Raw genomic sequence first — 14559 nt, forward strand, 5'->3', positions numbered from 1 at the left:
GGCCGCAAGGTACGTGGGGGTTGGGGTGGCTGATACCCCAGGTGGTCTCGAGGCGGAGATAAGGTCAGATTAATACGCTGATACTGACCACCCGCGCTCGATAGAGGACGCCCTGTTATCGGCCTGCTCCTGCCGTGCACCTCACTGTGGCCCGACCCGCTTCTCCTCTTCCCAGGGCGCCTGACTTCGGACTACCCTACCAGCCCTTGCTGCGGAGGCCTGGTCCCTCTGGGGGCTATACTTTGCAGACACCTTCGGCTCTTCCTCCCCGGAGTCACATCACTACCACAAAGACAAAAGGGACTGGGAAAAAACAGAGCTCCATCAACATGTTCGCGAAGACTGCGGTCGGCCCTGCTGAGGAGGTCTCTGCACAGGCCCCTGTGACTAACTCAACCCCTGCTGCCTCAGAATCCCAGAACATGATGGACTTTATCCGTGAAGGTTTTACCATGCTCCACTCGAAGTTAGATGACATGAACGGTACTATCTACGCTATTAAGGCCCATATTGAGAGGACCGACAGTCGAGTGTTGGAGATGGAGACCAGGGTGAGCTCCGCCGAGGACTGCCTGGGAGCGCTACGTTCAGAAGTCACGGCGCTATCAAACTGTGTCCTGGAGGTGGAAAAAAAAATGAGGATTTGGAGTCTCGCTCGAGGCGTAACAACCTCAGTATCATTGGGGTCCCCGAGAGTGGCATTACAGAACCGATGGAAGACTTTATAGAACACATTGCTGTCGCTTCTGGATTCACTGAAGCTCTCTCCACAGTTTGCTATAGAGCGGGCACACCGGGACCTGACGACTAAACCAAAGCCAGGTGCTCCTCACGACCCATTATAGCACGCGTCCTTAACTTTCGAGACCGTGATGCCCTCCTCAGAGCCGCAAGACTCAAAGGCGAACTTCTATTGGATGGAGCAAGGATACACTTATACCCTGACTTCTCAGTGGCCGTACACCGGGAGCGCAAACCTTTCCTGGCAGTGAAGAGAAGACTCAGATCACAGAGTCAAGTACTCCATGTTATACCCCGCTAAGCTTCGGGTGGAACACAACAATCAGGTGTCATTTTTCACGATTCCGGAGGAGGCCTCCAGGTTTATTGACGACCACTTCCCGGGCTGACCTCTATCCCCAGCTATTCCTCTACAGCCACTCAGTTTGCCCGTTGGGGTGCGCCGACACCGGCTCTCTCCCCGACGCCAAGAATACACCACACTTGTACCTTTCAACGATTATTGGTTGGATTACTCTACATGACTGTGCCAAGTTAAACTGTGCCCGATATAGTTATCAAGTCACGTCCGAAGCCTTATTGCGGGCACCATGTCCTTGCTGGATCTGCCACAGGCCCGGAGCGGCGTCATCAGTCCGGCCCACAGGCCCCCAGGCGTTGATGCCACTGGTTTGGATTTGGTTTAGGGGCTTTGGGATTGTCATTCCTCTAGTTGGGGGAGGGAGGTGGATGGGGCTGGGTTGGGATGGGTTTTTTGTTATAAAAAGGTTTGGCATTGGCAGCGAGGGCGGATCACAAGGTAATGCTGAGTTCTTGAGGCTACAGGGCTGCTACATCGGCTTACTGGACATCATCACCCTGCCGATATGAGCGTCGCCGCTCCACCGACGGAGGTCAATCTAACCTTCATGAGTTGGAATGTGATGGGGCTTGGCAACTTTAAAAAAATGAGACAGATACAGCTGCACGCGGAACGCCATGGAACCAAGATCCTCTTCTTACAGGAGACGCATGCACGCTCTGAACATCGTTTAAGATTTGCCAGAACCTGGGGCCCCCAGAGATACTTCACCAACTTCTCTACTCAAAATCGTGGGGTTATGACTATAATTCATAAGAGTCTTAAATTCACACTCCTCATCACAAATAGACCCCCAGGGTAGATATGTACTACTCCATGCTACACTCCAGAATGGGGAGGTGATATTGCTGAACATCTATGGTCCCAACAAAGATGACCCAGAGTTTTTCACACACCTCACGTCCCTTCTAGATGAATTCCCTTTGGTTCCTATTCTTTGGAGGGGGGGGGACTTCAACACCATTTTTGATACAGACCTTGACAGATCTGGGTCCAGGCCCCACCAGCTCTCCAGGGCGGCCTATACTGCACTGTCCTCCTTCCCCCGCCTTGCGGTCGGGGACGCATGGAGACTACGCTACCCTGATTCGCGTGTTTACTCCTTTTACTCTTCAGTTCATGACTCTTACTCCCGAATTGATAGGTGGGTAATCTCTGACGGGCTGATCAAAAATGTAGTACAACTAACGATTCCCCCTAGGGCCCTATCGGACCACTCCCCGGTGACCATCACCATGTGCTGGGTGCTAGACGGCGACCGCAGAAGATGCTGGAGGATGAAACCTCACTCTCTCCTAGACCCTCTGTTCAGATCGGAGCTCGAGGTTGCCATCGAGGAGTTTTTTTTAAATAAACAAGGGCTCGGTGTCCTCGCAGTCCACCCTATGGGAGGCCTATAAAGCATATATTATGGGCATAGCACTGTCTAAAGAGAGCGGCATACTCAGGACAATCCGAAGGGATATCGCTGCCAGTGAAACAAAACTATCGGCCCTGGAGGCCCAGTGCTCACGGTCTTCAACCCCTGCGACCCTTGCAGCCATGGGGGTGGAACTGGACGTTTTTCGGGCTCTAGCGGATCGGGAACAAAAATTCCTAGATAACCCCGGCCTGGCGAGGAGATACAGTGAGGGCGAACGCCCGGGCCGTCTTCTGGCTAGACTCGTACGCCGTGAGCTTAGTGCTCCACATATACCTGGGATTGCTCGACCAGATGGCTCCTTAGCTATTACATCACAGGCCATCAACTCGGTGTTCATCGCTTTCTACGAAGCCCTGTACTCTGAGTCGGATGAGGCCGCGGAGGTGGATTCCTATCTTACGGCTCTCCCTCTAACGGTTCTTTCTCCCGAGACCGCTGGCTCCCTCGATTCTCCACTCACCCCTGAAGAGTTTACGGAGGCTATAGACTCTCTCGCTTCGGGGGAAGGCTCCCGGATCCGACGGCATCCCGTTGAATTCTATAAAGCCTATAAGACTCTCTTACTCCCTCATTTAATGGCTCTCTGGGAGGAATCGGTGGAAACAGGCATACTCCCCCATCACTCCGCGAAGCCACAATTACGGTACTGCTCAAGCCTGTACACCTGCTACCCAGTGCAGCTCATATCGCCCGCTTTCCCTAATTAACGGTGACACGAAAATCTTCGCCAAAATGTTAGCGACCAGACTTGCTCCTTGTATGCCATCTATTATACACCCGGACCAGGCGGGATTCATCCCGGGTCGCTCCACCGCTCTAAACCTTAGAAGGCTCTTTAATATAATTAGCAGGATCAGCCCCGGTGTGCAGGCGGTCGCCGCGACCCTCGACATGCAGAAGGCGTTTGATTCAGTCTCTTGGAGATACCTCTGGCGGGTGCTCGAACAATGCAGATTCGGGCCGGTTTTTTGCTCCTGGGTCAAGGTACTTTACTCAGGGCCCGTGGCCAGTGTCCGCACGGAGGACAGATGCTCTCCAATATTCAATATTTCCAGAGGAACAAGACAAGGCTGCCCGTTCTCTCCCCCGATGTCATGATCTCTGCTTCCAAAAGGTCAGGGTTTTCCCAACTCCCTTGGAAGCAGATCCATAACCCAGGTTCCGAGTGCCAACCAGTCCCAATTGGGACCTTTTGGACCCAGTACTGGCGCCAGTGGCACCAGGCTCATAAATATGCCCAGTCCCAGCGCTGGAAGCGCCGGGCTCATAATGCTTGGGTGGACTTACCTGCAGCAGACCATGCTGCTTACTTGCCTGCCAGTTGAGCCTCTGATCCTCTTCTGTTTGGAACTACTTTTCCTGTTGGGTGGGGCAGGAGCCACTCCCTAGATTCAGAACACTGGAACTCTTCTGGAAGGCAGGAACTCTTTTCTTACCTAGGCGTGGCTGTGGAAGGAGACACTTAAGAACTACAGGAGGCTATTTAAACCACACCCGGTGGATGAATCTTGCTTTGCGTTATTCTGCATCCTCTGCAGCAGAACGCTCATCGTGTCTTCTGCATCGGATCCTGGGCCTAAGGAAAAAAGGCTTACCATCCTGAATCCAGTCTTCAGCAACACCTATAAAGACAAGAAAGAACAGGTTAGCATTCCGGCATCTGAAAGACAAAAGCTTACCAACTCTTCGCACGCTCCGGAGGCCTTCGGCGCTGCATCCCGCATCTGAAAGACAAATCAAGGTGCGTTTAAAGACATTGGGGAACTTTAATACTCACGTGCCATTACTCCTTTCCACATCTAACCCAGTGGGTATTCCGGCACCCTGCAGCCGCTCCGAACTCGTACCTGCAAAATAAAAGACAGTTAGAGCGCATCGTGAAGCAGGCAACAAGCGCTTACTTACGTGCTTCCAGGCGCTTCTATTCATCACACGGACTCCATCTTCAACTCACTTCAGCCCGTCATCCGCCATCGCCGGAACCCTGCAAAACCAGAGACATCATTACTAAAGACTTTAAAGACAATAGAATTACTCGAAACTTACCGTTCGTGCAGTAAACGACGGACAGCAGTCCTCTGAAGTCAAGAGGCCTGCGCTACCTACCCAGTGAAGAAACTGGTTACAGCACCCTGCCCTGAGGCAGATGGAGAGCTCGGCATTCACTTACCTAAGGTGAGAGCGTTAACCTTTGGGGGGTCTACAGGAGAGCAAAAAAGGAAGAGATATAACCCCAGTTCATTAACCCCATATTTTCTATCTGCAGACATCTCACTCTTGAAGTCAGGCATACAGCGCACAGAGGTCCAGCCCAAAGAGCCAACCGGGTGCTACACATCACCTTTGAAGATACGGTAGTTGCCCAGTCAAGACCGGCGCCTCTGCGAGAATCAGGTGAGCGTTACACCCGATTTTCGCCTTGGCGATAGAACCTTTCGCCGACATGCTTCGACAACGACACTCGCACAGGGGGCTTCGCTCGGCGGGCCAAGCCGATATCGTATCCCTCTACGCGGATGATGTCTACCCCCGATATTGAAAGATGTCATCTACTTCGGATACATCTCAGGCCTCAAGGTGAACTGCGCAAAATCTACGCTCTTTCCACTCACGGAATACATCCCCACCCCCCCGCCCGACACCATGGGGTTTGCGTGGGAACAATCGAAGTTCACTTACCTGGGGATTGAAATAACACGTCAGTCCGAGGCGACCCTTGAGGAGAACTATCATAACTACCTAGCACACCTGGAGACTAAGACTCAGGCGTGGAGTAAATTGCCGATCTCCCTGGCAGGCAGAATAGGGCTATTAAAAATGATAGTGTTGCCCCAACTACTATACAGGTTCACAAACGTCCCCCTGTGGCCGGGCGAGGGTTTCTTCCACGCATTGTCACGCAGCATCAACTCTTTCCTATGGCACTCGGGCGCGGTCAGGCTCAAGCTCGGGACCTTGTCTACCCCGATGGCTGACGGTGGCTTTGGGGCCCCCGATTTTCTTAAATACTGGTTGGTCTCTCAAATCCAATACACGTCCTACTGGTTCAACACAGCAGACCCTCCCCCACATGTTAGACTCGAAAAGCTAGCGGTCAGCGACCATGACATCCGCTCCCTGGTGATACAGCCCATCCCTTTGACACGGGATACACTAAATCCGATAGCGTGTACCTCCCTGGCGTTAACGAAAACGTGGAAATTACTAGACATCCCTCATCCTTTTCATGGCAACCTCCCACTGTGGAACTTTCTCCCCGGGATCCCGCGGGTCCCTCCGTCGACTGTGCGTAGATGGCCTGAAGCGGGTTACGAGTTGCTCCGCGACGTATTCGAGCAGGGTAACTTTATTGAATGGCCCGACCTGCCGCTGCCCTTGAGGGGTGGCCCGAGTGCATGGCTTCAGTATTCAGCCTTACGTAAAACTCTGAAAAAAAAACCTACCCCATGTTTCCAGCAATGCCACCGGACGATCCCGCCATTGAGAAACTGGCCTCCCCCATGCCTACCAGAGGGAAAATATCTAGGCTATACACAATGATCCAATCCAGATCCATTCCGAAGTTCACTGGGCTCAGGCGGGCGTGGGAGGAGGACCTCGGGGAGGAGGTGACTGACGACCGCTGGGCTCGCATGTGTGCCCGTATACACCAGGTATCATTCAATTCTCGGTTAAAATTGATCCAACTAAAGGTGTTACACAGGTTTCATTATACCCCGAGCAGGTTGCATCGTATGTTTAGCGATCATTCCCCAAGATGCCCCAGATGTGGACAGGATGGTGCCGACTATATGCATATGATCTGGGCCTGCCCCAGACTCTCCCAATACCGGGAGACGGTGTTCACAACCGTCTCCGCTGTACTCGATCAACATATAGACCCCTCCCCAATGAAGGCTCTATTCCATGACTTCCCTGGGCTTCCCCCAAACTCCAAGAAACTGGCCGGCCTTTGCATGCTCCTTGCGGTGAGAGCCATTCTGCTTTGTTGGCTTCGCCCCGCACCCCCCACACATACACAATGGCTCAGAGCTCTCACATGGGCCTCAGACACTGAGGAAGCGTTGTCCTGCCTACAACCAGCTCACGTGAGGCCCAGGGATGTCTGGGTCCGGTTCCGCTCCTATATGTCGGAGTTAAGTGAGACGCCGGAAACAACCTCCCCAACCACCACACCCACAGGTGGTCTAACCTGAACTGAGGGTTCTCCTATACTGCGCTCGCTAATGTATATGCCCTTGATGGAAAATGTTCAAACTAAATGCACTGACTATATGCCTATACTGTTTTAAATGTACCTACCTTGGATTTTCCTTGTGTATTGTACGCCTGCGTTTAGCTGCCAAGCTGTTTAATAAAAAAGGTTTAAGTTTAAAAAAAAAAAAAAGCAGGTCTCTGGGACTTGGAAAGCAGAGTCGACCGCTGGAAGAAAAGAACCGAAGACGAGCTGAAGGAAGACGACTGCTGCAACTCCTGGTCCACCAGTGAAGCCCTGCTGCAGGTTCAAATTGCCTGAAACTCCATTGACAGAGAAGCCCTGCAAGGTTAACTTCTTCCCTCGAGTTTGGTGGGAACAACCAACTCATAAGCCACCTGGAACACAGTCTCCATACTGGTTGAATTTTCTTCAGAGTGCTGTTGAAAACCGGATAGCCAGTGAGAAGGATACCAGTTAGTGGACTTTAAGGCACTCAAAACTTAAACCGATGTTCTGCCAAGCTTGTGGCCTCTTCCCTGGGCAATGAAGGAACCTCCCGACGTCGTCCTTGTCCCCACGACTGAACCTCAGGAACAGCAAGATCTGCAGGAACTGCCAGGAACAACTGCTTCAGCTACAGCTTTTCTTCATTTAAAAAGGTACTGTTCAAGTGCGGTCAAGAAATCCTTTCTGCCGCGGTTAGTGTGTGAAACTTCCCAACTTTGGAGGGTTGTCCTTCCCTAAACCGACATAACTTTCCTTCTGGCAAACTACTTCTAAGAACAGTGGCAAAGACTTAACCATTTACAATCAGAACTGTGCTATCCTATCCAAGACCCTGAACCATTGACTTTGGCCCAGGCCTATTAAAGTGAACTGCCTCTGTAGTGAACTGTAACTATTTGCCCTGCCTATGGAAGTAACTGTGTGTTGATTCTTATAGCCTTTGTCTTTCTATCCCTCTTGAAAGTAACTGAAGTGCCATTTTGCTCCCATTTCAGGGGAGCTTAACTTGTTCAGAAACTTATTGGTTTAGTAGTGTAGTGTATTATAGGAGCTGCTCTTGCTAGTGGAATATTTTCTAACCAAATGTGTAAATAATTGTATATCCTTTTTTACCAAGAAAACTTAAAGTGTTTATTTGAACCACTGTAATTGCAAACCCTTTGTGTAACATCTTGTACTGCTCACTTCCCTCTTGAGATAAGTCTGGCTGCTCAGCCACTGCTATCACATAACTGTGTAGTACAGGCTTGTACCAAAGGTGAAATTGTACTTACACCTGTAGCCTTAATTGTGTGTAGTGTTCCCAAAGGGTCCTGCATGTGAGTCTGCCCAACACCCTCTTGCTCTGCATCCTAGGGGGTGTAGAACTTTGCAGTCTCACCGCCCTTGTCCCAAAGGCCCCTGTGATTTTTGCCATCAAGTGTTTAATTTTTCAAGCATCATTTACTGGGGAAGGTTAGGTAGATGTGCTGAAAAGCCTATTCTTTGCATTCCGGGAATTGTAGTTCTGCTTTTCATATTTTAAATTCAGGACAAGTCTCACAGTGAAAAAGGCTGTCTCTTAGCACAATTCTAAAACATTCATTGTTTAATTTGCACTTCAATGCTTTCCTTGCTGCCTCCAGTTTCTCCCGCAAGCAAACGAGCACTCCACAGCTCATAATAAAGGCAGACATGAACCCTCAAGAAGTTGTATTGATTTTAATGGTGAACCAGCCTACCCTGGTTCACCATAGGGATCATTTTCTGCCATAGATAAGCGCAATGGGCAGCCTCATCAGTATTCCCATTAATCTTGACCCCCAAATACACTATTGAGACCACTGTCTCTAGAGGAGTTCCACCCACCCTCCAGGTAAAGGCCTCTTTTTTTAACCTTCTAGCCTTTTTCATCGGGAGGACCTTAGATTTGCTTGCATTTATTTTCATACCCTTGCTCTTAAGGTATGATTCAAAAGCTTGGAGGCGGTGCTGGAGGCCTATAGGAGTACAGTCAAGGAAGACCAAGTCATCTGGAAAAAGAATCCACGGAACCAGGGCTCCGTTTATTGAGGGTGGAAAGGCACGCACATTCTCCTGGAACAATCCCAAGTCGGAGATATATAAACAGAAAAGTAACAGGCCAGGGCACACCCCTGTTTCAAGCCCCGGAAGGTAAGGATTTTACTCGATAGCGTTCCCCTTGTGGAGAGCCTAATTCGCACCGAGGTGTTAGTATCAAGTGCTTCAATTGCCTCCACAAGATCCCCAGGGCAACCCCACAGCCATCGCCCACAGATGGCTCCTGAGGACCCTGTCAAACGCCTGTTCGAGGTCCACAAAGGCCAAGAACCGCGTTGATTCCTTCTCAAACCCCCTTTCCCTCAGTAAGTTTAGTAAGAAAAGGTTTAGGGAGGTGCCCACACCCGTCACAAAGCCTGTCTGCCTCGGTTCCAAAATAGCACTCTTATCCGCCCAGTCTTTCAGATCTTGAAGCAGGAGGGTTGCAAAGAGCTTTCCCAGGGCACCCAAAAGGGCGATAGTTTTTAGGATCAGCCCTATCGCCCTTTTTAAAAATTTCCACAATTAGGGCTTCCTTCCAAGAATCGGGAATTGTTCTGTTGGCCATGATTTGCTTAAACATTGTTAAAACAACACTAACCCAGTGGTCTTTGTTTTTTTTTTAGTTCATAGTTTGAGATCCCATCGGGACCTGCCACCCTGGAAGCACTAAGTTTTCCAATCATCAGACCAACATCATGATCATCCAGAATAAACTTCCATCCCCCACTATCCCTAGCTTTAGGGCTATGCAAGTCCTCACCCGGGTCAGAGAACAATGACTGATAATGACTAATCCAGTCTTTCTCCGCCACCATCACCAAGGATTTCTCATGTCAGAACACCCCACCATTATTAATTAATTCCCATGTGGATCTAGAATCCTTCTTGCAGACAGCTTGTAACATGCACTCGACATCATGCTGAAGACGCAAATGTTGCGTACTTATACACCAATTTTTATATGTCTGACGCACTTTTCTTGCCCTCTCTTTCTTGTCCAAGCCAGAATCACACCCTATTTGTTTCAGAGCTCTACGTATGTCTTTTCTTTTTTTAACTAGTTCCCCCTTCATAGATATGCTTTTTTGACCACGGCAGATCCCCTTTCCGCACTCTTGGTTTAGAGAACTCTTTAAGGAGCACCCTATAATCAATGTTCCGAGGGTCCATCAACAATTGTCTATTATACTCTCTGTCAATCCTCCTGACCTCATGCTCTTTCAATCTGAGGCGAGTGCCACAACTCCTTAATTCAACCTCTCATTACATCCTTCCGATCTTTATCCCACCTACCCCCAAAACATATGGACAATAGATTGTGATCACTGATGGCTTGGGGGGGGGGGGGGTCACCACAAAGGTCTCAATACTCTCCTTAAGATTGTTGGAAATGAAGCAGTAGTGAATGCAAGATAACCATTCCTCCATGTGGGGTGACCGGGAATATCTCCCTCTGTTTGCCCGTTTACCAAGTGCATTTCTCTTAGCTTCATACTCCTCATCCATCCTTCTCCCTTTCATTCCATTCCTTCTTATCACACAGCTTCCCAGTCTTATTAAACTGTTTGATATTAAGATCTCGACACAACACTATCTTAACACCATCCCCTTCACAGACAGCCTCATCAATCAAGTTAGTTACAGCCTTCGTAAAATCAAATTCCTTCCCCACATTGACTCGCCAATACACGTTGATCAAAAGCCAAGGCTGGTCCACACCATCCAAATCATTTTTTAAATAAATTGCTTGGACATAGGGATTTGGGCATTTAGTTGCCGTAATCGACCAACCCAAGTCATTCCTCAGCATCGTCAGTAATCTAGAAAATGAACGGCCAAGCAGCCCTTTAGGAGCCGGGTTTAGTGACACCACATAACCATCACACTGAGGAGGCTCCCTTAACCAGGTCTCTTGGAACATGAGGATGTCCAGATCCGCCAAAGCCTGCAAACCACCCCCAAACAGGCTTCGGAACCCTCTAGTATTCCAACAGCTGATCCTCAATAAGGTCGACGTCTTTTTTTCGATAGTCTAGCAACTTCCAGGACCACTCAGAGCACCTGCTAGCCAGGACCAAGCTGGAACGGTAGCCGCGGGTGATGTTAAAGCCCTCGGCTTTCCATGGTTCGCAACTGTAAATTTCTGAGAGTGTAGATCTTTCTTGTGGGCCACCGAGACCACCTATTTAAGTTGCCTATTGAGTCTTTTGTTACCCCTTTCCTTCCTCTTCTCCACCCCTCGAACTAGGTTTTCCAAATCAGGGACCCTTGTAGAGGTAGCCAATTTCCAGTTCATTTTCAATTGACCGTGAAAGTCAGTTAGATCAAAACCGAGGGGTAAGAATTTGTCTCCGAGTGCTAGCAAGGCATCCTTTTTACCATTAGAGGAGAGATGCAATATAATCCAGTCTGTCTTTTTTTCTTCAATGAATTCCACAATCTTAATATCCTCTGTCGTGAATTTGAAATTTGGGGCTATAGTATTAACCAACCGGACAACATTTCCCCTATTCAGCAAGAACATCGTAGAATCACTCTTAATCCGTTCCAGGAAAACCTTTGGACTCAGTTCTTCAGTTTTTTGTGACGGGCAGCGGTTTTCCATCTTCCCCCCACCCATCTAGGCTCTTTATTAGCACCATTGGGTTTATACCCTTTAACAGTCTTGTTTCTATTCATAGTTCCTAGACCACCTCTTCTCATGTCCTCAATCCAAGCTCTTTTTCATTGGAAGGACTTTGGGTATTGGTGGCCAAAGGCCCCTTGGTTTTGAGGCGGAGGTTAAGCAAGGCCATCCTTCTTTGTTAGAGAGTCTTAAAAAACCCTAAATTATTTTCTGGTTTATTCACAACCTTTTTGGTGGAGGCAGAGGCTTCACCAGACTTTGGTTTTGCTTCCTCGTTAGCAACTAACAGTCTTTTTACAGGGATTGTAGTCGGCAAGAGCGATTCCATTAATGCTCTCTCGGCTGGTTTCACTCCAAGATCCCTTGATTTCGAGAGACCTTCCATAAATTCCCATATTTGCATAATTTCAAATCATCAGTATGAATCAATTATTGAACGTCAAACAACAAATATTTCTCCTGACAGGATCTTAGAAGATGTGCTTAAGTGCCTTATTGCAGACTGGTCTCAAATCCCAGCTTCATTTCTTACCAAAACGTGTGATCCTGGGCAAATCATTTAATATCACTGGGCCTTAGACACAATTGCGACCCCCTAGAAGTGATGCAGTTTTTAGTCAGTGCTCTTAAAATAAGCCTGACTAATAGTTGATCATGGAGCAGCAGTGCCAAAGCCAACAGTAATAGTTTGTGGATAGTTTTGCAAGGTATTCACCAAACAAAGAGTTATTAGCTGTTCCAAAATCTGTGCGTCGCGTTTGGGGTCTTCATTATGGTGCTGTTCCTAATAGTTTAAATGATTTCAGTAACAGATTGCTCTACTTACTCTATCAAGTGAGAGCAAGAATTACCCAAAAATATATCAGCAGTAAGCACTTTTGCAGATGCAATAACCAGGAGATTGTGCTTTAAATAACGAATAGCTAAATAAGATAATTAAAACAAATACTTTTTTGCAGCATTGTGGTCTCCTTTGCTGTACACATACTACTCTTAAACTATTTAACTAAAAGCTTAGAAACGAGATTTTGCTTATATTGCAATGCTTTTATTATGTTGGGGCAGGGTTGCTGTGCAGGGAGCGCACTTTCGGTTTTAACTTTGGGCATAGAAACTGCCCGTTTTAAAAAAAAAAAACACAAAAAAAAGTACACAGAGAGAGGGGAATGTGTGCCATTAATACATGCTGTGTAAAGCGCTTTGGATAAAGGCGCTATATAAATAACATCATTATCATTACATGAATCCTACTAGCACATGAAGTCTTATGGGCAAATGTTTTGTCACAGTAATGTTTTTTGATCAAGACATGGTAAGCTCTGACCAAACTGTACATGGACAGTACTGTTTCGATGCTTTCCACAGCCATGGTGAATCTTAACAAGCAGTCATTCACCTAAGGCCCATCCCCACCGAGAGGCAATTCCCATAAATGCCTCGAAGCAAGTCCTACCTCTGTTCTTAACTTAGCCACCCCACCCCCTACCTCCCCGAGGTCCATCCCTGTTCGAGGCGTATCCCTGTGACTCATTAGGTCCAGAACTAGGGGAACCTTGACTGCTCTGGCTTATCTTTCCACAAGAGTGCGCTTGGACTGTTGACAATTTCTTCTTCCCGCCCAGAAAATGTAGCCGATCCTGCCATTCCCTGCTGCCAAATTAGGATGTATTCTTCTAAAAGTGCATCATATTCCAAGAGGGTAGCATAAAGGGGATTTCATTCCACAAAATACCCAATTATTTTTTTTCGCAAGTGAACCATGTCCAAGCCACCTGCCCAGACTGTGCCCCTGGGCTCTAACCGGTGTATTTGTGCCCATTGGGCGGGTGTGTAAATATATATGACACTTTTACTCAACATACCCCCAATCTTTTGAGTCACCAGAATGGGTGAAATCAAATACATTGTTTTTGGACGAGTGCGACGGCACAGTCAAATCTATGGATGGGTATGTGAATTGCAGTGCGTGTGTTTTTTTCTTCGCTGACTCCATGGTGGGAGACACCCACCAAGGGCTGAGAAATGAGAGGTGTGACTGGTGGATCTTTGATTTTATACCCTATAAGCTTTCCACACATTTTGAAAAATGGCTATTTTACGTTATCTTATAAAGGACCAGCAGGATTGGTGAAAAGATTAATATTACACGACTCGTACACATGTTCATAATATACTCGGTTTAGATGCCATGTACAGTAATTCAAAGAATGTTTATGCTGTTTGGCATTTAAGAGGCACGGTTCAGTTTAGTGGCACTTGAGGAAATTGTACAACACAGCTCACGGAGTCTGCACTAGATCCTAGCAGTTCATTAATCAGTGGTCTACAGTATAATTTTATGCACCTGGTACGGTCGAACATCTACAGTGGGCCCACATGAAAGCAAAAGTGTGTATACTTAGCAGACCCGATACGTAAATACCATAGTATTCATGGATATTTATATTAAAACTCTTAGTGTAAAGAAGGCGTTTGTTGTGCTTCTTTCTTACGGTGCATTGTATATGCCTTAACAGTTGTATTAAATTATTGTAGGAGTGATGTTACTTCCTGTGATGTTATCCGAGTCCAAGTTCACGTGAATTCCTTCAGGTGGGAGTGTAAGGTCATTTGTGGCCGCCTCGGTAGTTGAAAACACACTAGCAAGCCTAACGGACTTCAGCATTTCCTCGCGCTCAGTTACTTGCCATGCAGATTGCTAATGAGTGGTAGAAGGGAACACATTCTACTGCCAATGAAACAAGGCAGTCATCAAACGTTGCCGACATTGCTGGGAGTTCTCGTCCTCTAGCATCACCACGTGTCATGATGTGCGATACATGCTGTGATTATTGTTATTTTTAAATGTCAGACTGAACTATATCTATGAAACTCGTTCCTCTCTGGTGACACAAGAAAAACGTGCAAATAAGCGGGTAAATGTTCCTGGTTCAGAAAATGTACAAGCTGCAACTAATAAAATATATGGTCTTTGACGAGCAACGCTTAACAAGCAGCCAGATGAGAATTACTAACATGTGCCGTGGTGTCGCTTGAGAGGAGCATGCTCCGCTTATTAGTGTTCCGCGCCCTACCTTTAGTGCAGCTGCCAGCATGGATCTACAAGGCAGTTTCTGATTTTAGCTGTCACCACTGTGCCCGCCCCTGAAACGAGGCAAGGC

General features: G+C 47.9%; 1 protein-coding gene across 2 annotated transcripts in view; it reads right to left on the minus strand.

Moving 5' to 3' along the window:
* RIDA (reactive intermediate imine deaminase A homolog) overlaps positions 1-14559 on the minus strand; it is a 193215-nt gene that overhangs the window by 178421 nt on the left and 235 nt on the right. Inside the window, exon 1 of one of the 2 annotated variants that reach the window (XM_069621415.1) lies at positions 14473-14502. The exons of the other annotated variant lie outside the window; for it this stretch is intronic. The gene's annotated coding sequence lies outside the window, so the exon portion shown is untranslated. Of the gene's footprint in view, positions 1-14472; positions 14503-14559 lie in introns of those variants that run through there. 2 annotated transcript variants of the gene reach the window in all.

The sequence above is a fragment of the Ambystoma mexicanum genome, chromosome 5q (genome assembly GCF_040938575.1).
Source record: "Ambystoma mexicanum isolate Mex_15411 chromosome 5q, UKY_AmexF1_1, whole genome shotgun sequence".
NCBI classification, from domain to species: domain Eukaryota; kingdom Metazoa; phylum Chordata; class Amphibia; order Caudata; family Ambystomatidae; genus Ambystoma; species Ambystoma mexicanum.